This window comes from Hypanus sabinus, chromosome 17 (genome assembly GCF_030144855.1).
Source record: "Hypanus sabinus isolate sHypSab1 chromosome 17, sHypSab1.hap1, whole genome shotgun sequence".
NCBI classification, from domain to species: Eukaryota; Metazoa; Chordata; class Chondrichthyes; order Myliobatiformes; family Dasyatidae; genus Hypanus; species Hypanus sabinus.
In genome coordinates this window covers 74,494,674-74,510,478 of record NC_082722.1, presented here as the reverse complement: position 1 = coordinate 74,510,478, position 15,805 = coordinate 74,494,674, and positions in this window count along the sequence as shown.

Sequence of the window (15,805 nt, the reverse complement as noted above, 5' to 3'; positions counted from 1 at the left end):
CTGACCTCAAATTTACCTAATCTATTTTTGACACCTCCCTCCCCTTTCTCCTTTCTCGAGCTCTCTGTCTTTATCTCTGGAGACAGCTTATCTACTGATGTCTATTATAAACCTACTGTCATGCAGGAGAGAAACTGCTAGAAAATTCAGCATTCTAATGAACAAGGAGGCAATTAAAAGAGAGAGAGGACTCTGATTTGGTTTTGATAACACTTTTAATTGTGACCTTGAGAGAGAGAGTATGGCGCCAGCTGAGACACGAGTTGGGAATTCACCATGGTAGCAGCTCAAAGCGGCTGAGCTAACGGACGGCTGAAATTTTGAATGGATTATAAAAAGTGGAAGCTTTTGGTCTGATAACGGCAGAGGAGACACCACACGGTAAAATTGCAGAAGCTACCTGAGAAACCACCGGTGGAGTTTAAGACCACCACGAGGCTGGAGGCCACGGACCAATTAATTTCAAGCCGTGATTACCAGTGCGGGTAAGAGCTTGCCGGTGGTGAACCCGTGCCGTGGGTTAGTAGATCGTTCCCTAGAAGGGGCTCTGTCCGTCTGTATGGGGTTCACACGAAGTAACTCTAAAGACTTCGGAAGCAAGAACAACTAAAGCTGCAAACGTAAACGTCAACTCAATTAACTCTCTCTCTCTCTCTCTCTCTCTCTCTCTCCATCAATTCAACTCGATGCAACACAAAGTGAACTGAACTGCTTAAACTTACCTGATACCGTAAGACTGATAGCTACCTCTGGGACTATTTTCTTTGTATCCACACACACACATTTACGGAGATATATATATATATATATATACACATAAAACAGTTTTAACCTGTATTGTATTATCCAGTTTTAATGATATTAATTCATAGTAATAATAAATAGTTTTAATTTATCATAAACCAGACTCCAGGTGCGTTCCATTTCTTCTGGTCCTTTTCAACTTGTCACAGGATCGGTGACTCTCACAGATACCTGGACTTTACCTCTTTCCCATTCTGTTACTTGTAAAAACACCATCCCCCTTCTTTCTCTTCCTTCGTCTCTGCTGCATGTGTGATCAGGATGAGGCTTTTTGTTCCAGAATTAAGGACCTGTCCTCCTTTTTCAAAAAAAGGGGCTTCCCTTCCTTCACCATCAATGCTGCCCTCAACTACATCTCTTCCATATCACACATGAATACCCTCACCCCATCCTCCCACCACTCCACCAGGGATAGGGTTCCTCTTGTCCTCACCTATTACCCTACCAGCCTCTGCGTCCAACTCATAATTCTCCATAACTTCCGCCACCTCCAGTGGGATCCTGACCACATCTTTCCCTCCCCCCACCACTTCAGCTTTCCACAGGGATTTCCAGCATCTTCAGATTTTCTCTTGTTTGTGGTCTCATATTCTCTATTGGGATGTGAACTTGTATCTCCAAAAACAAATCTCTTAGTCCAATGGTTTAATTTGTGCAGAAGGGCATTGCTGGCAAATGAAAGTGTGATAGAACATTAGGAAAGATGAAGATCAAAGGGAATGAGATTCACTGTTGCTAAGGAAGTTACACAATCATGTAAGCCTCAGGATGCAATGGGGTTTACTAGTAATTAAACTTTTATATAAACTTTTTTTTTGTTTTGTTGCAGCAATACAGAGGAAAGACATCAAACTTGCATTCAATTATAAATATAAATAAATAGTTCAAAAAAGAAAGGAATAACATGGGTTTGTAGACCATTCAGAAATCTGATGGTGGAAGAGAAGAACCTGTTTCTGAATCACTGAGTGTGCATTTTCAGGCTCCTGTACCTTCTGGCATTATTAAGAAGAGGTCATGTCCAGGATGATGAGGGTCCTTAGAAATGGATACCACCTGCCTGAGACATCATGTCTTGAAGCTGTCCTCAATGCTGGTGAGTCTAGTGCATGTGATGGAGCTAGCTAAGTCTTCAATCTTGTGCATTGGAAGCCTCCATACTAGGCTGTGCTACAACTTGTCAAAATGCCGTTTGCCATACATCTAAAAAAACTTGTAAGGGTCTTCGGCAACATAACAATTCCCTTCTGACTCTGAACACTTCCTAAGGAAGCCACACTTGCGTTATGCCCAAAACATTTCTTTCAATTATTGAGGTAGCATCTGTGGATGGAGAAACAGAGAATTCATTTCAGCCTGTTGTTGCCTGAACTGAGGATTTTCCAGCATTTTCTCACTTTAAAAAAAAATAATTTTCAGTGTTTAAGGCCATAGTCCATAAGACATAGGAGCAGAATTGGGCCAATTGGCTCATCAAGTCTGCTCCACCATTCCATCAGGGCTGCTTTATTATCCTGCTCAACCCCAATTTCTACCCTTCTCTCTCTAACCTTTAACACCCTTGCAAAGGAAGAACTTATCAACTTCTGCTTTAAATATACCCAATTAAATTGCCTCCACAGCCATCTGTGTCAATGAATTCCACAGATACACTGAGCATGCCTTATGAGAATAGGTTGTGTGAACTTGGCCTTTTCTCCTTGGAGCGACGAAGGATGAGAGGTGACCTGATAGAGGTGTATAAGGTGATGAGAGGCATTGAATATGTGGATAGTCAGAGACTCTTTCCCAGGGCTGAAATGGCTAAAACGAGAGGGCACAGTTCATTGAGCTTAGATCAATAGAGGGCTGTGGGTAACCTAGGTAATTTCTAAAGTAAATACGTATTCGGCACAGCATTGTGGGCCGAAGGGCCTGTTTTGTGCTGCAGATTGCCTATGTTTCGATGTTTCCTATGTTTTGATAAAGAAATTCTTCCTCATCTTGGTTCTAAATGATTTTGAGGCTGTGCCCACTAGTCCCAGAGCCCACCACTACAGGAAACATCCTCTCCAAGTCCACTCTATCTAAGGCTTTTAATATTTGATAGTTTCATTGAGATCCTACCCCCCTCATTCTTCTCAACTCCAGAGAGTACAAACTCTTCAAACACTCCTCACACATTAACCCTTACATTCCTGGAATCATTCTTATGATACTCCTCAGGACTCTCTCCAATACAATTGGGCCCAAAACTGCTCACAATGCTCATTGGTATAATCTGACCAATGCCTTATAAAGCCTCAGCATCACACTCTTGCTTGTATTTTCTAGTTTTCTCAAATGAATGCTAACATTCCATTTTCCTTCCTTACCACCAACTCAAGTAATCCTTTAGGGAATCCTGCTCGAGGACCAAGTCCTTCTGCACCTCTGATTTCGGATTTTCTCCCTACTTAGATAGCTGTCTATGCATTTTTTCCTAAAGTGCATGACTATGCATTTCCCTACACTACATTCCATCTGTTATTCTTTGCCCATTCTCCTAATCTGTCTAAATCCTTTGGCAGACTCCCTGCTTCCTCAACGCTGCCTGCCCCTCCACCTATTTCTGTATTGTTTGCAAACAAAGCCATCAATATCGTCATCCAAATTATTTACATATAACATGAAAAATGCAGCCCCAACACCAACCCCTGAGGAACACCACTAGTCACCAGCAGCTGACCAGAGAAAGCTCTCTTTATTTCCACTCTTTGCCTCCCATCAGGTAGCTAATCTTCTCTCTTTCAATCTTTTCTATTTTCATTTCGGATTTCAAGCATCTGCAGATTTTTTTTTTTAGCTTTCCGAACTTCTATCTCTCTTCCTTTTTAAATTAGAAATGGAAAACTGAAAATGAAATCCTTTTCCAGTTGCAATAACTCATCAAACATGTGGTGACATGTTTTGTGAATCTTCTCCAAATAAGTGCAGAGAAAGGGAAATTGAGATATTACGAAAACCGGTAATTAATTCTGTACAGCTACATCCGTTCCCAAAGTCCTGTCACTAAATAAGTATTTAGTATTCATAGCATCGTGGGTTATTATATTGCACTACTGGGACAAGGACTCTCCATTTGGTTCAGAGGCATTTTCTGCTGTTTATAAAATATTAATTGATCAGTTCATGATTTGCATTTTTTTTTGTTGAATGCTCACTTTAATTATCTGCTCTCTCACATCCAGTGCAGCACAATTTGGCTGACACACTTGCAAAATGGATTGGTGAGGAGAATTTATTCAGTTTCATTTGATTCTGATGTTGAAGGGGACACTCTTACAATCTTTCAAGATAAATCTGTCTGAGTGGTGGGTCAAGACCCAGCTTTAATCTTGAACAATCTTCTAAGTAGCCTGCACTGTCACTGAGTAGTAATCTATAGAATATAGAATATAGAAGAGTACAGCATAGTACAAGACCTTTGGCCCACTATGTTGTGCTGCCTTTCAACCAACTCCAAGATTAATCTACACTTCATTTTTCTTTCATCCATGTGCCTATCTATGAGTCCCATCTTTGTTGCAAAAACAAAGGAGCTGGTTGTGGATTACAGGAAGAATGGAGATAGGCTAACCCCTATTGACATCAGTGGATCTGGGGATGAGAGGGTGAACAGCTTTAAGTTCCTCGACATCTACATCACCGAGGATCTCACGTGGTCTATAAACACTAGCTATGTGGTGAAAAAGGCACAACAGCACCTCTTTCACCTCAGACGTTTGAGGAAGTTTGGTATGGCCCTCCAAGTTTTAAGAACTTTCTACAAGAACATAATTGAGAGCATCCGACTGGCTGCATGACTGCCTGGTATGGGATCTGGAACTCCTTTAATCACAGGATTCTGTAGAGAGTGAAACAGACAGCCCAGCACATCTGTAGTTGTGAAGGCAGGTGTGAAAAAAGGGCCTGAAGGATCACTGGGGGCCCGAGTCACCCCAACTACAATCTATTCCACCTACTACCATATGGAAAATGATACTGCAGCATAAAAGCCAGGACCAACAGGCTTCAGGACAGCTTCTTCCACCAGGCCATCAGACTGATGAACTCACGCTGATTTGAGTGTATTTCTATGTTCCACTGACTGTTCTATTCATTATAAATTACTATGATTGCACATTGCACATTTAGATGGAGATGTAATGTAAATATTTTTTACTCCTCATATACCGGGTGGATGTAAGAAATAAAGTTGATTCAATTCATTTCATCCGGAGTTTTCTAGAGCTGCAATATTACCATGCAGTTCTTGAAATCAATCCCCTGAGAAACCCCAAGAACACAGAATACACTCAGCACCCAAGGGTCTGCCACACGTAGAGGGGAAAAATATGTATTTTTAAAAATTGCATTTACATAGAGCCTTACTGTGCGCTCTCAGTGCGGACTGCCACCAACAGAAAGCAGCCCCGGCTGTAACATAGGGAACTCGTCAGCTAATTGAGACAGCATAGTTCCAAATCTACCAGCCAAACAGTTTCATTCCAATTCCTATTCCTGTTCTGACATCTTGAGCCAAGATGAAGCCAGCCTCAGAGTGGAGGAGTAACACCTTTATATTCCATCTGGGTAGCCTTCAACCTGATGATATGAATCTTGATTTCTCCTTCCAGTAAAAAAAATCCATGCCACTCTCATCTTCTTCCATTTCCCACTCTGGCCTCTTACCTCTTCTCACCTACCTAATGCCTCCCCTGGGTCCCTTCTCTCTTCCCTTTCTCTGATCAACTCTCCTCTCCTGTCAGATTTCTTTCTCTCCAGTCCTCTGCCTTTCCTATCCACCTGGCTTCACCTATCAACTTCTCACTATAGTCCTTCCCCTCTCCCCACCTTTTTATTCTGGCATCTTCTCCCTTCCTTTCCAGTCTTGAAGCAGGATCTTAGCCCGAAACATCGAACCTTCATTTCCATTGATGCTGCCTGAGCACCCTCCAGCATTTTGTTTATACTGCAATACCTTCTGGTTGTTATCTAATCAGAAGAAATGTTTAAGATTTCAACTTAATGGTATGCACAGAGTAGAGGATTAAGAGGTACCCACACAAAAGTCAATACATTATGCAGCACTCATCAATCCTGTTCCCACCATCCTAGAGCTGGATTGGGAGCGCTGGGGTTGACTGGGGCTGGGGGAGCAAGGAGAGGAGACTTTTGTAGATCTTGCTGTAAAACAAGTCATTCTTAACTGATGTCAGCAAGTAACAGGCATCTCGGTTCACAGGCAGCAGCACAGGTGTAACTTTTTCTTGAATAAAACAAATATGGCAGCAAAGGCAGCATGGAGATTCAGAGAATTCTTCAGAAGCAAGAAGGATGGTTACCATCCAATACCAATATCTAAAGTGCATGGAGTCAATACATACAAAGCCATAACCTTTAGCAACCTACACAAAATGCTGGAGGAACTCAGCAGGTCAGGCAATGAAGAAACAGTCAACATTTTGGACTGAGACCCTTCTTCAGGATTGGAAAGGAAGGGGGATGATGCCAGAATATGTCTTACACTGTACTGTTGTCACAAAATAACAATTTTCATGATATATGTTAATGATAATAATCTTGATTCAGATTCAGATTCATGGACGCCAATCTAATACTCATTCCTAATAAACATATTCAAATAATGAAATTTGCAGACTAAGTGGGGAGATCTGTCATTCAGTAGATGGAATCTTTTATATCCAGCTGAAGGGACAGGCAAGAGGTCAGGTCTTTCCTGAAAGGTGACAACTTCAGCAATCCAGCATTCACTAGGAGCTGCACTGGGGTTTTGGCTGAAGTTGTTATCATAGCAGCAGGGCTGGATTTAAACCACACCTTTCTGCTGCAGAGGTGGGAGTGCTTTATTATTATCTCAGGTCATGCGGGGGCACTCTTTGAGCTGAAGACCCTTGCCTGCTTGCACCCATAGGTGTGTTCCTCACACATTCTTAGGGGGTCAGACATAAAGGATGTCCTTGCTGGTGCTCAAGTTGTATCGAAAGGTCTTAGTGGCTGCTGAACCGTGCATGACAGAGGCACAGCCCAGAGAAGGTGCAGGATACGGAAACATTGACCTGGGATCACAGCTTTACATGTCAAAGCTATTACACATTTCAGCACTTAGTACAAATCACAGAAAGAAATAAAATTGTATCAGGCAGAATGTTCGCACGTGGTGTAGAGGTAGATACATTAGGCACATGAATGAAAGAAAAATGGAGAGCTAGGATGCAAGGGTTAGTTTGATAGAGTAGTTTAAAAAGTTGGCAAAACATAGTGGGCCAAAGGGCCTGATCTATATTCTATTTTGTTTATATCCCTCCATTCCCTGTTTGTTCATATGTCTGTCCGTCTATCTCTTAAATATTGTTATCATATCTGATTTTACCATTTCCCCTGGTAGTGCGATCCAGACTCCTACTTCACTCTGAGTGACAAAGCATGCCTTACAAATCTTTTTTAAACTCAGGCCCTCTCACCTTTAAAGTATGCCCTTTAGTATTTGAAACTTGCATGCTGGGAAAAGTCCCTGGCTTTCAGAGACTGTTACAAGAATACTATAATTGAAAAAGCAATTAAAAATCATTACTATCATCATTATGTGCTGTGCAATGTGACATGGGTGATCATGGTCTCATGACTACAATTGTTGTTGGCAAATTTTTTTACAGAAGTGCTTTGACATTGTCTTCTTCTGGGCGGTGTCTTTACAGGATGGGTGACCCCAGACATTATCAATACTCATCTGAGATTGTCTGCCTGGGTGGGGGGGATGTGGTGTTGCGTCACCAGGTCGTGATATACAGCGGCTGCTCATACAACCATCCACCACCTGTTCCTATGGCTTCATTAACCTGCACCTTGCCCAAGAGTGACCTGCTGGTCAATGGAGGGAAGGAGTGACTGATGCTTCCTTTGGTAGAGATAGATCTCCATTCCATCACACCACCACCCCAATTAAAAATAGTCAATTAAAGCACTTACACATTTAGAAATAACTTACAAAATAATAAACCAAAGTAGAATACATTTATTAAATAAAAATTTATCAAAGAAAATTTCTTGGTTTTCTAACATACATACACCAATGAAATCAGCAATATTTTTAGCTACATGCACAAAAAGCTCAAGGAAAGGATGAGCTTTATTTGCCGCATGGTCATTCAAACATAGAGTGAATTGTGTCATTTGTATTAAATCAAATCAGCGAGGATTGTGCTGGGGCAGGCTGAAAATATGGCCATGTTTCCAGCGCCAGCATAGCATGCCCACAAAAAAGATAATGATCTTTATAGATTAGGTCTTTTGTCACATGTACTGTAAAATGTGTCAGTTGCTTCAAATCAAACCAACAAAGATTGTGCTGGGGAGCTAGCCAGTGCTGCCACACTTCCGGCACCAACATGGCATTCCCATAACTCACTATCCCTAACTGTACATCTTTGGAATGTGGGAGGAAACCAGAGCACCTGGAGGAAACCCACTATGTCACAGGGACAACATACAGACTGCTTACAGGCAGCAGTGGGAATTGAACCCCAAATGGTGATAACTGGCTCCGTTACAGTATTACACCAACTGTTATGCTACTGTGTCTGTTGATCCTAATGGAGGGTCCTAGTTTGAAACACTGACTGCCCATTTCACTCCATAGCTGCTGTCTGACCCGCTAAAGTCCTCCATCATTTTGTTTGTGTTGCTCAAGATTTTCAGAATCTATAGAATCTCCTGTGTTGATAGATATTTATAGCTATTTGCTCAGGCCAACATTTTTTGACAATGTCTCATTTTCTACTGAATGAGTACCACTGGGTGGGTCTGCAGTTACTTAAAGTACCATCACTGTTCCTTAGGAGCAACCACCATTTGTAGATTCCATGTTTTCATGTCAAGCAGCACACTGACTTAAAATACTTACCCCTTTCGTTCTTTGTCGTGGGGTTGATATCTTGGAGGTGCTCATCCAAAAGCACAGTGTATCAGTATCAAGAGAGCTGCAGGGGCTTAGGAAGGCAGTTCACTGACACCTTCTCAAGGACAATGAATGCTAGCCTTGTATATCATGAGAATAAATACAAAGAAAAGCTTTAAAAGTGACAGGACATCCATTCTCAAGTAAAAACATCAATTGGCTTTTCACCAGTATATCTTGGGCACAAATCCAGGCCAACATATCTTGCTGCCAAATTTATGCCCACCTAGAAGGGCTGAACAGCACTTTTAAATAATGCTGACAATTCTGTTTTTTTATTGCTTTAACAGGTAATAATGAATTATTGCATTGGGTTTGTAATGTAAACACAGCAATCCTTCAAATATATTGGAAAGAATATTTTCAAAATATGAAAGTCCTAAATGGAAATTAAAGAAACCGATCCAGAATGTTTTTGAGTTCAAGTTCAAGTTTAATTGTCATTCAACCATACATGAACATCCATGAATACAGCCAAATGAAAGAGCATTACTCTGGGGCAAAAGTGCAAAACATGGTACCAACAGTTATACACAGCATAAAGTACACGTCAGATATAATACAGCAAGCACATAAAAGATATCAGTAAAATACAGTCACACAAAAATATATAGTCCATGACCCTGAGTCCATGAATGTTGCAGCAGTCTACAGATGAATACAAATCAACTTGTCTTCTGCCAATCGAACACTGTGGAACAGCACCAACTCTAGCCTGGATGCTGCAGCACACCACCTCCTGCACTCAGCTCTGAAGCTCGGAAGACTGCCCCTGGCCAGCTGCAAACAGGCAACACCACTAGTTGGTGGTGAGGCCTTGCTCGAGGCCTAGTCCTTGCTATGACAAGATCTTGAAGCTCCCCTGCCATTCGCCCATAAGCAAGCAAATTGGATTTGCAATATTCCATACCACCAATGTCCAACAGGGCCTTGCGATCACAAAAGAAGCAAATAACATTTGCAGTTTGACCAGACACCTCGTTGATATATCAACACCACTCTGTCCAGGCAGCATCACGGCCCATACCTATCGAGTCCTTTATTTCCTCCACCAGTGAACATCTCATTGATGGGGTAGATCAGTGGTACATTAAGATCTTAATGTTTAGCAAGTTCTTGCTATCATAAAAATACATTATAGAAAAATCAATAGCACCTTTGATTGACCCCATAGAAGCTGCTGCGAATGAGCATGCCACTATCTTACTGGAAGATCCTCTCATTTTTTGCTTTGATGCCAGTACATTTTAGACAATTTTATGATCACAGTATTTATATCTGAACTTGAAAGTGAAAAGATATTTAGACTTGAAACAGGTAAACCAAATTATCATTTTTTTCCAAAGGCATCTCAGTGTCTCCCTCTAAGACTAGCCAGCCTTCCCTATCTAAGTTCTTCCAGCAGTTTGTGTGTTGTTCCTGATCCTGCATCTTCAGTCCCTTGTGTTTCCTGGTAACCTTCTTTTTCCCAAACACTAACTTCCAGTTTCTTGATTCATAGTCTACCTGGACATTTCAAGAACCTTTTTTGATTTCATTTTCTCTGCCATTCACCATCATTCTTCCCATTATTCTCATCTGCTTCCCTACTTTCCTCACACAAGTACTAATTCTCATTCTAAATATTATTATCATTTAGGTATAAAGTGCAGAATCTGTCCTACTGGCTCAATAAGCTGCACTGCCCAGCAACCTAGCATAATCACAGAACAATTTACAGTGACTAATTAAACTACAAACCCATACATCTTTGCACTGTGGGAAGGAAACCCACAGGCTCACGGGGGTGGGGGGGAGCATACAATTTCACATGACGCTGGAATTGAATTTAGTATTCAGGAACACCCAGAGCTGTTATAGCATCACACTGACCTGCTACAATACCCTATGATACACCCAAATTCATTGTAGATTAGCTTTGTAAGGACAAATCTTTCAAAAGATAAAACCATATATCTAGTGAATCAAAATCACTTGTTATTCAAGCCTAATCAGAAGGCAAATAATATTGTCCAGGAGATGCCTATGATTAGAATAGAATAAGAATTCAGAATCAGATTTGTTTTTGCTGACATACGGTATGTTGTGAAACATACTGTTTTATAGCACCAGTACAGTGCAAGTCATAAAAAAATCAGTATCAACTGAAATAAATAAATAAGTAAAATTATGCTCTCATTGGTACATCAGTGGAAATTTGCGAGTCTTTGATGACATAGGAAATCCCCTTAAAATCCTAATGAACTTTAGCCACTGATATGTCTTCTTTGTGATTGCATCAATTATGTTGGATGGAAGATAGATCCTCTGAGATGTTGGTGACCAAAACCTCACGCTTCTCACCACTGACACTTCAAAGAGGACAGGTGTCTGTTCCCCTGAATTCCCCTTCCTGAATCAATTCCTTGGGCTTTCTGACATTGAACGCAAGGTTGTAGTTGCGACACCACTCAACCAGCTGATCCATCTCATAAAAATACAGCTCTCACTCTCATCTGAGATTCAAAGATAAGAGAAGATTAGCTCGGTTTGAAATGTTGAAATATGTATTTCCCTTCAAAGATACTGAATGATCTACTGAGGTCCTCCAGCATTTTGTGTGAGATGCATTAGCAATATTTAAAAGAGGAGAGAGATTTAAAAGATACTGAAGAGTTAACTTCCTTACACAGTACGTAGTGAGTACCTGGGACAAACTGCTAGAGGAAGTGGTTGAGGGGGGTATCCTTGCAACATATAAGAAATATTCGGTAGCATTTGGATAGGTACGTGGAGGGGATGGGCTTGAAGGGTAATGGGCTGAACATTGGCAAATTGTACTAACATGGAGGATACTGTGGCCAAAATGGGCCTCTTTCATGCTGTTTAACTCTATGACTCTGAAAGACATTGTGACAGGTACATGGATCGAAAAGGTTTAAAAATATACAGGTGAAGCATAGACAAATGGGACATAGATGAGTGGATCTGAAAATGCTGGAAATCCAAGCAACAACACACAAAATGCTGAGGAACTCAGCAAGCCAGGCAACATCAATGGAAAAGGGGAAAGTCGATGTTTTGGGCCGAGACTCTTCCTCAAGAGTCCTGATGAAGGATCTCAGCTCAAAATGTTGACTGTTTACTCTTTACATAGGTGCTACCTGGCCTGCTGAGTTCCTCCAATGCTATGTGCATGTTGACAAATGGGACCTGTTTAGATGGGAATCTTTGTCAGCATGGACCAGTTGGGTAGAAAAATCTGCTTCTGTGCCCAATGACTCTGTGGGTTGAATAGTCAATTTTGCTCTGCAATTCAGCAAGATCATGAACGATTTGTAACTTTGCAACATATTATCGGGGGCCATGTTATTAGGTTCACATTTACACCTGCTCATTAATGTAAATATCTAATCAGCCAATCTCATAGCAACAACTCAATGCATAGAAACATGCAGACATGGTCAAGATGTTCAGTTGTTCTTCAGAACAAACTTCAAAGTGGGGAAAAAATGTAACCTAACTGACTTTGTCCATGGAAGGATTGTTGGTGCCAAGTGGGTGGTTTGAATATCAGAAGCTGTTGATCTCCTGGGATTTTCATGCACAGCAGTCTGTAGGGGTTAAAGAAAATGGTGCAAAAAAAAACATCCTTTGAGCTGCAGTTCTGTGGGTGAAAATACCTTGTTAATGAGAGAGGTCAGAGGAGAAGGGCCAGACTGGTTCAAGCTGACAGGAAGGTATCAGTAACGCTAATAACCTTGTATTACAGCGGTGGTGTGCAGAAGAGCATCTCTAAATGTACAACCTTGAAGTGGATTGACTACAGCAGCAAGAGACCATGAACATACACTCAGTGATCATTTTATTAGGTAGAGCAGGTACCGAAGAAAGTGATGATAAGTTTTAGATGGAGATCTTTGCAAAGTAAATCCTAGAATAATAATACCCATCTCTCCAGTCATCCCTCCATTATCAACGTACAGGCTTGACTCAGAGATCCACTTGATTATTTATCTGTAATAACTATGTTTTGATACACCTAAGATGCTGAATGAACTCTGCCCAGTGGCCAAACATTTTAATTCTGATTCCCATTCCCTTTCTGATACAATTAGGGGGAATTTGTGCTATTCTCAGGAGCAACACCTTATATCCACCTGAGTAGCCTCCAACCTGATGTCATGAATATTGATTGCACCATCCAGTAAAAATATTTTCACCCCCCCCCCCCCCCCCGCCGTCCTCTATTCCCCACTCTTAACTTTTACCTCTTCTCACCTATTTATCGCTTCCTCCGGATCCCGTCCTCCTTCCCTTTCTTCCACAGTCCACTCTTCAATCCTATCAGATTCCTTCTTTTACCTTTTCCCACTCAGCTGGCTTCACCTATTAGCCATCCAACTAGTCTCTTTTCTCTCTCCACACTTGATTTTCTGGCATCTTCCCTCTTCCTATCCAGTCCTGAGAAGGGTCTCGGCCCAAAACGTCTACTGTTTATTCATTTCCATAGAGGCTGTTTGACCTGCTGAATCCCTCAGGATTTTGTGTGTGTTGCTGTGGATTTCCAGCATCTGCAGACTTCCTTGTGTTTTATACTTTGACAATTTGATCAGGTTGTCAATGTAATAGATTCCATTTTAAGGACTGCATGACCAGATATAACATAATCAATATTAAGCTATCAAACCACAATATCATCAGAATTAGAATCAGAATCAGGTTTATTATCACTGGCATGTGACATGAAATTTGTTAACTTAGCAGCAGCAGTTCAATGCAATACACAAGATAGAGAAAAAGACACAAAATAAAATAATAAATAAGTAAATCAATTACAGTGTATGTATATTGAATAGATTAAAAATTGTGCAAAAAAACAGAAATACTATATATTAAAAAAAGTGAGGTAGCCTCCAAGGGTTCAATGCCCATTTAGGAATCAGATAGCAGAGGGGAAGAAGCTGTTTCTGAATCACTGAGTGTGTGTCTTTAGGCTTCTATACCCTGAACTGATGGCAACAGTGAGTAAAGGGCATGCCCTGGGTGCTGGAGGTCCTTAATAATGGATGTGGCCTTTCTAAAACACCGGTCCCTGAAGATGCTCTAGGTACATTGTAGGCTGGTACCCAAGACAGAGCCAACTAAATTTACAACCCTCTGTGGCTTCTTTCGATCCTCCCCATACCAGACAGTGATGCAGCCTGTCAGAGTGTTCTCTATGGTATATTTATAGAGGTTTTTGAGTGTATTTGTTGACATACCAAATTTCTTCAAATTCCTAAATAAGTATAGCCTCTGTCTTGCCTTCTTTATAGCTACATTGATATGTTGGGACCAGGTTAGATCCTCAGAGATCTTGACACCCAGGATCTTGAAACTGCTCACTCTCTCAACTACTGATCTTTCTGTGAGGATTGGTATGTGTTCCTTTGTCTTATCCATACAGAAGTCCACAATCAGCTCTTTCATCTTATTGATGTTGAGTGCCAGTTTGTTGTGCCACTTGTTCACATGTCTCACTGTTGTATGCCCTCTCGTCACCACCTGAGATTTTACCAACAATGATAGAATCATCATCATTATATGCCGTATCATATGACATGGGTGATCATGCTCTTTGATTATGATTGTTTTTGGCAAATTTTTCTACAGAAGTGTTTTGCCATTGTTTTCTTCTAGGCAGTGCCTTTACAAGACAGATGACCTTAGCCATTATCAATACTCTTTAGAGATTATCTGCCCGGCCTCAGTGGTTGCATAACCACATCTGTGATATGCACTAGCTGCTCGTGTGACCTACTCCCATGACTTCACAAGACCCTGAACAGGAGGGCTAAGCAGGTGCTATGCCTTGCCCAAGGGTGACCTGCAGGCTACTGGAGGGAAGGAGTGCCTTACACCTCCTTTGGTAGAGACACATCTCCACCCTGCCACCCTGATCTATATAACTATATTTTGACAATTTGTTCAAGCTGCCAATGTGATGGAGCCAATCTCATGAACCATTTGACCAAGTATAACACAATGAGAGTTAAACTATCTTTTCACAATTAGTAGTGTTAATTCTAACCTTAACCAAATCTCCTCCACCAGTTTGACTTACTTTCTTTTCCCCCAATAATACCTCCTCCCCCCCGTCTTTATGAATTTGGACACATAATTAAATACACCCACCAGCATCTTTCAAACTTATAAGTATGCCTTTTTGCATATTAGAAACAGTGGGGTGGAAATTGTTTTTTGTTCATTAATACTAAATAGCCTCTAGAGAACTGACCACCCTCTGAACACTCTTCCCATTTTTGTTTACATTAAATCAAATTTCAGGATGGAGCAGAATGGATGACTGATGCTTTAATGATCAGTCATCTCCATCAACAAAAGATAAGATTCTATATCTGTACATGTGAATCTTCCCAGCTTTGTGCAAATTATTGTCAAGGCAACACAGTCTTGAACCTGGAACTGATATAACCATACTAACTGTAAAGTTTACAAAAGAGACAACTAATTGCAGTCTTTAGAAACTATATTCTTAAAAGAATATAATGAATGTTTTAATTCATTCGGGTGTTACACAAGGGAGGCATTAGTCTTCCTAATTATCCTGCATAATATATTTAGTCAGGGATTAATGAAGAATAGAGAGATGTTGTACTCCATGTTTATCCTTCAACAAACACTGTAATTACACAATGTCTTGTGACTTACTATAACTGCTAGTTATATCTGGTGGCACACAAATGGCTTATCGGGTTTCCCTACCAGACAAGACTGGGGAATTATGTCATTGACATCGGGACGTTCTCTGGATATGAAAGTCAATGTAAATATACAATTTTCTTCTTTCTTAAAGCACAAAGCAGGCAGCATTACAACAGGAACAGCACTTTGAAGGAACTTAATTAGCTGTAAAATGCTTTGGAACATTTTGAAAGGAACAATACAGGGCCATTCACTTTCTTTAAAGAACTATAGTGATGCACTAATGGTATAATGATATGTTGCGTAAGTATAAGTTCCTCACTTCGCTGCTGATGT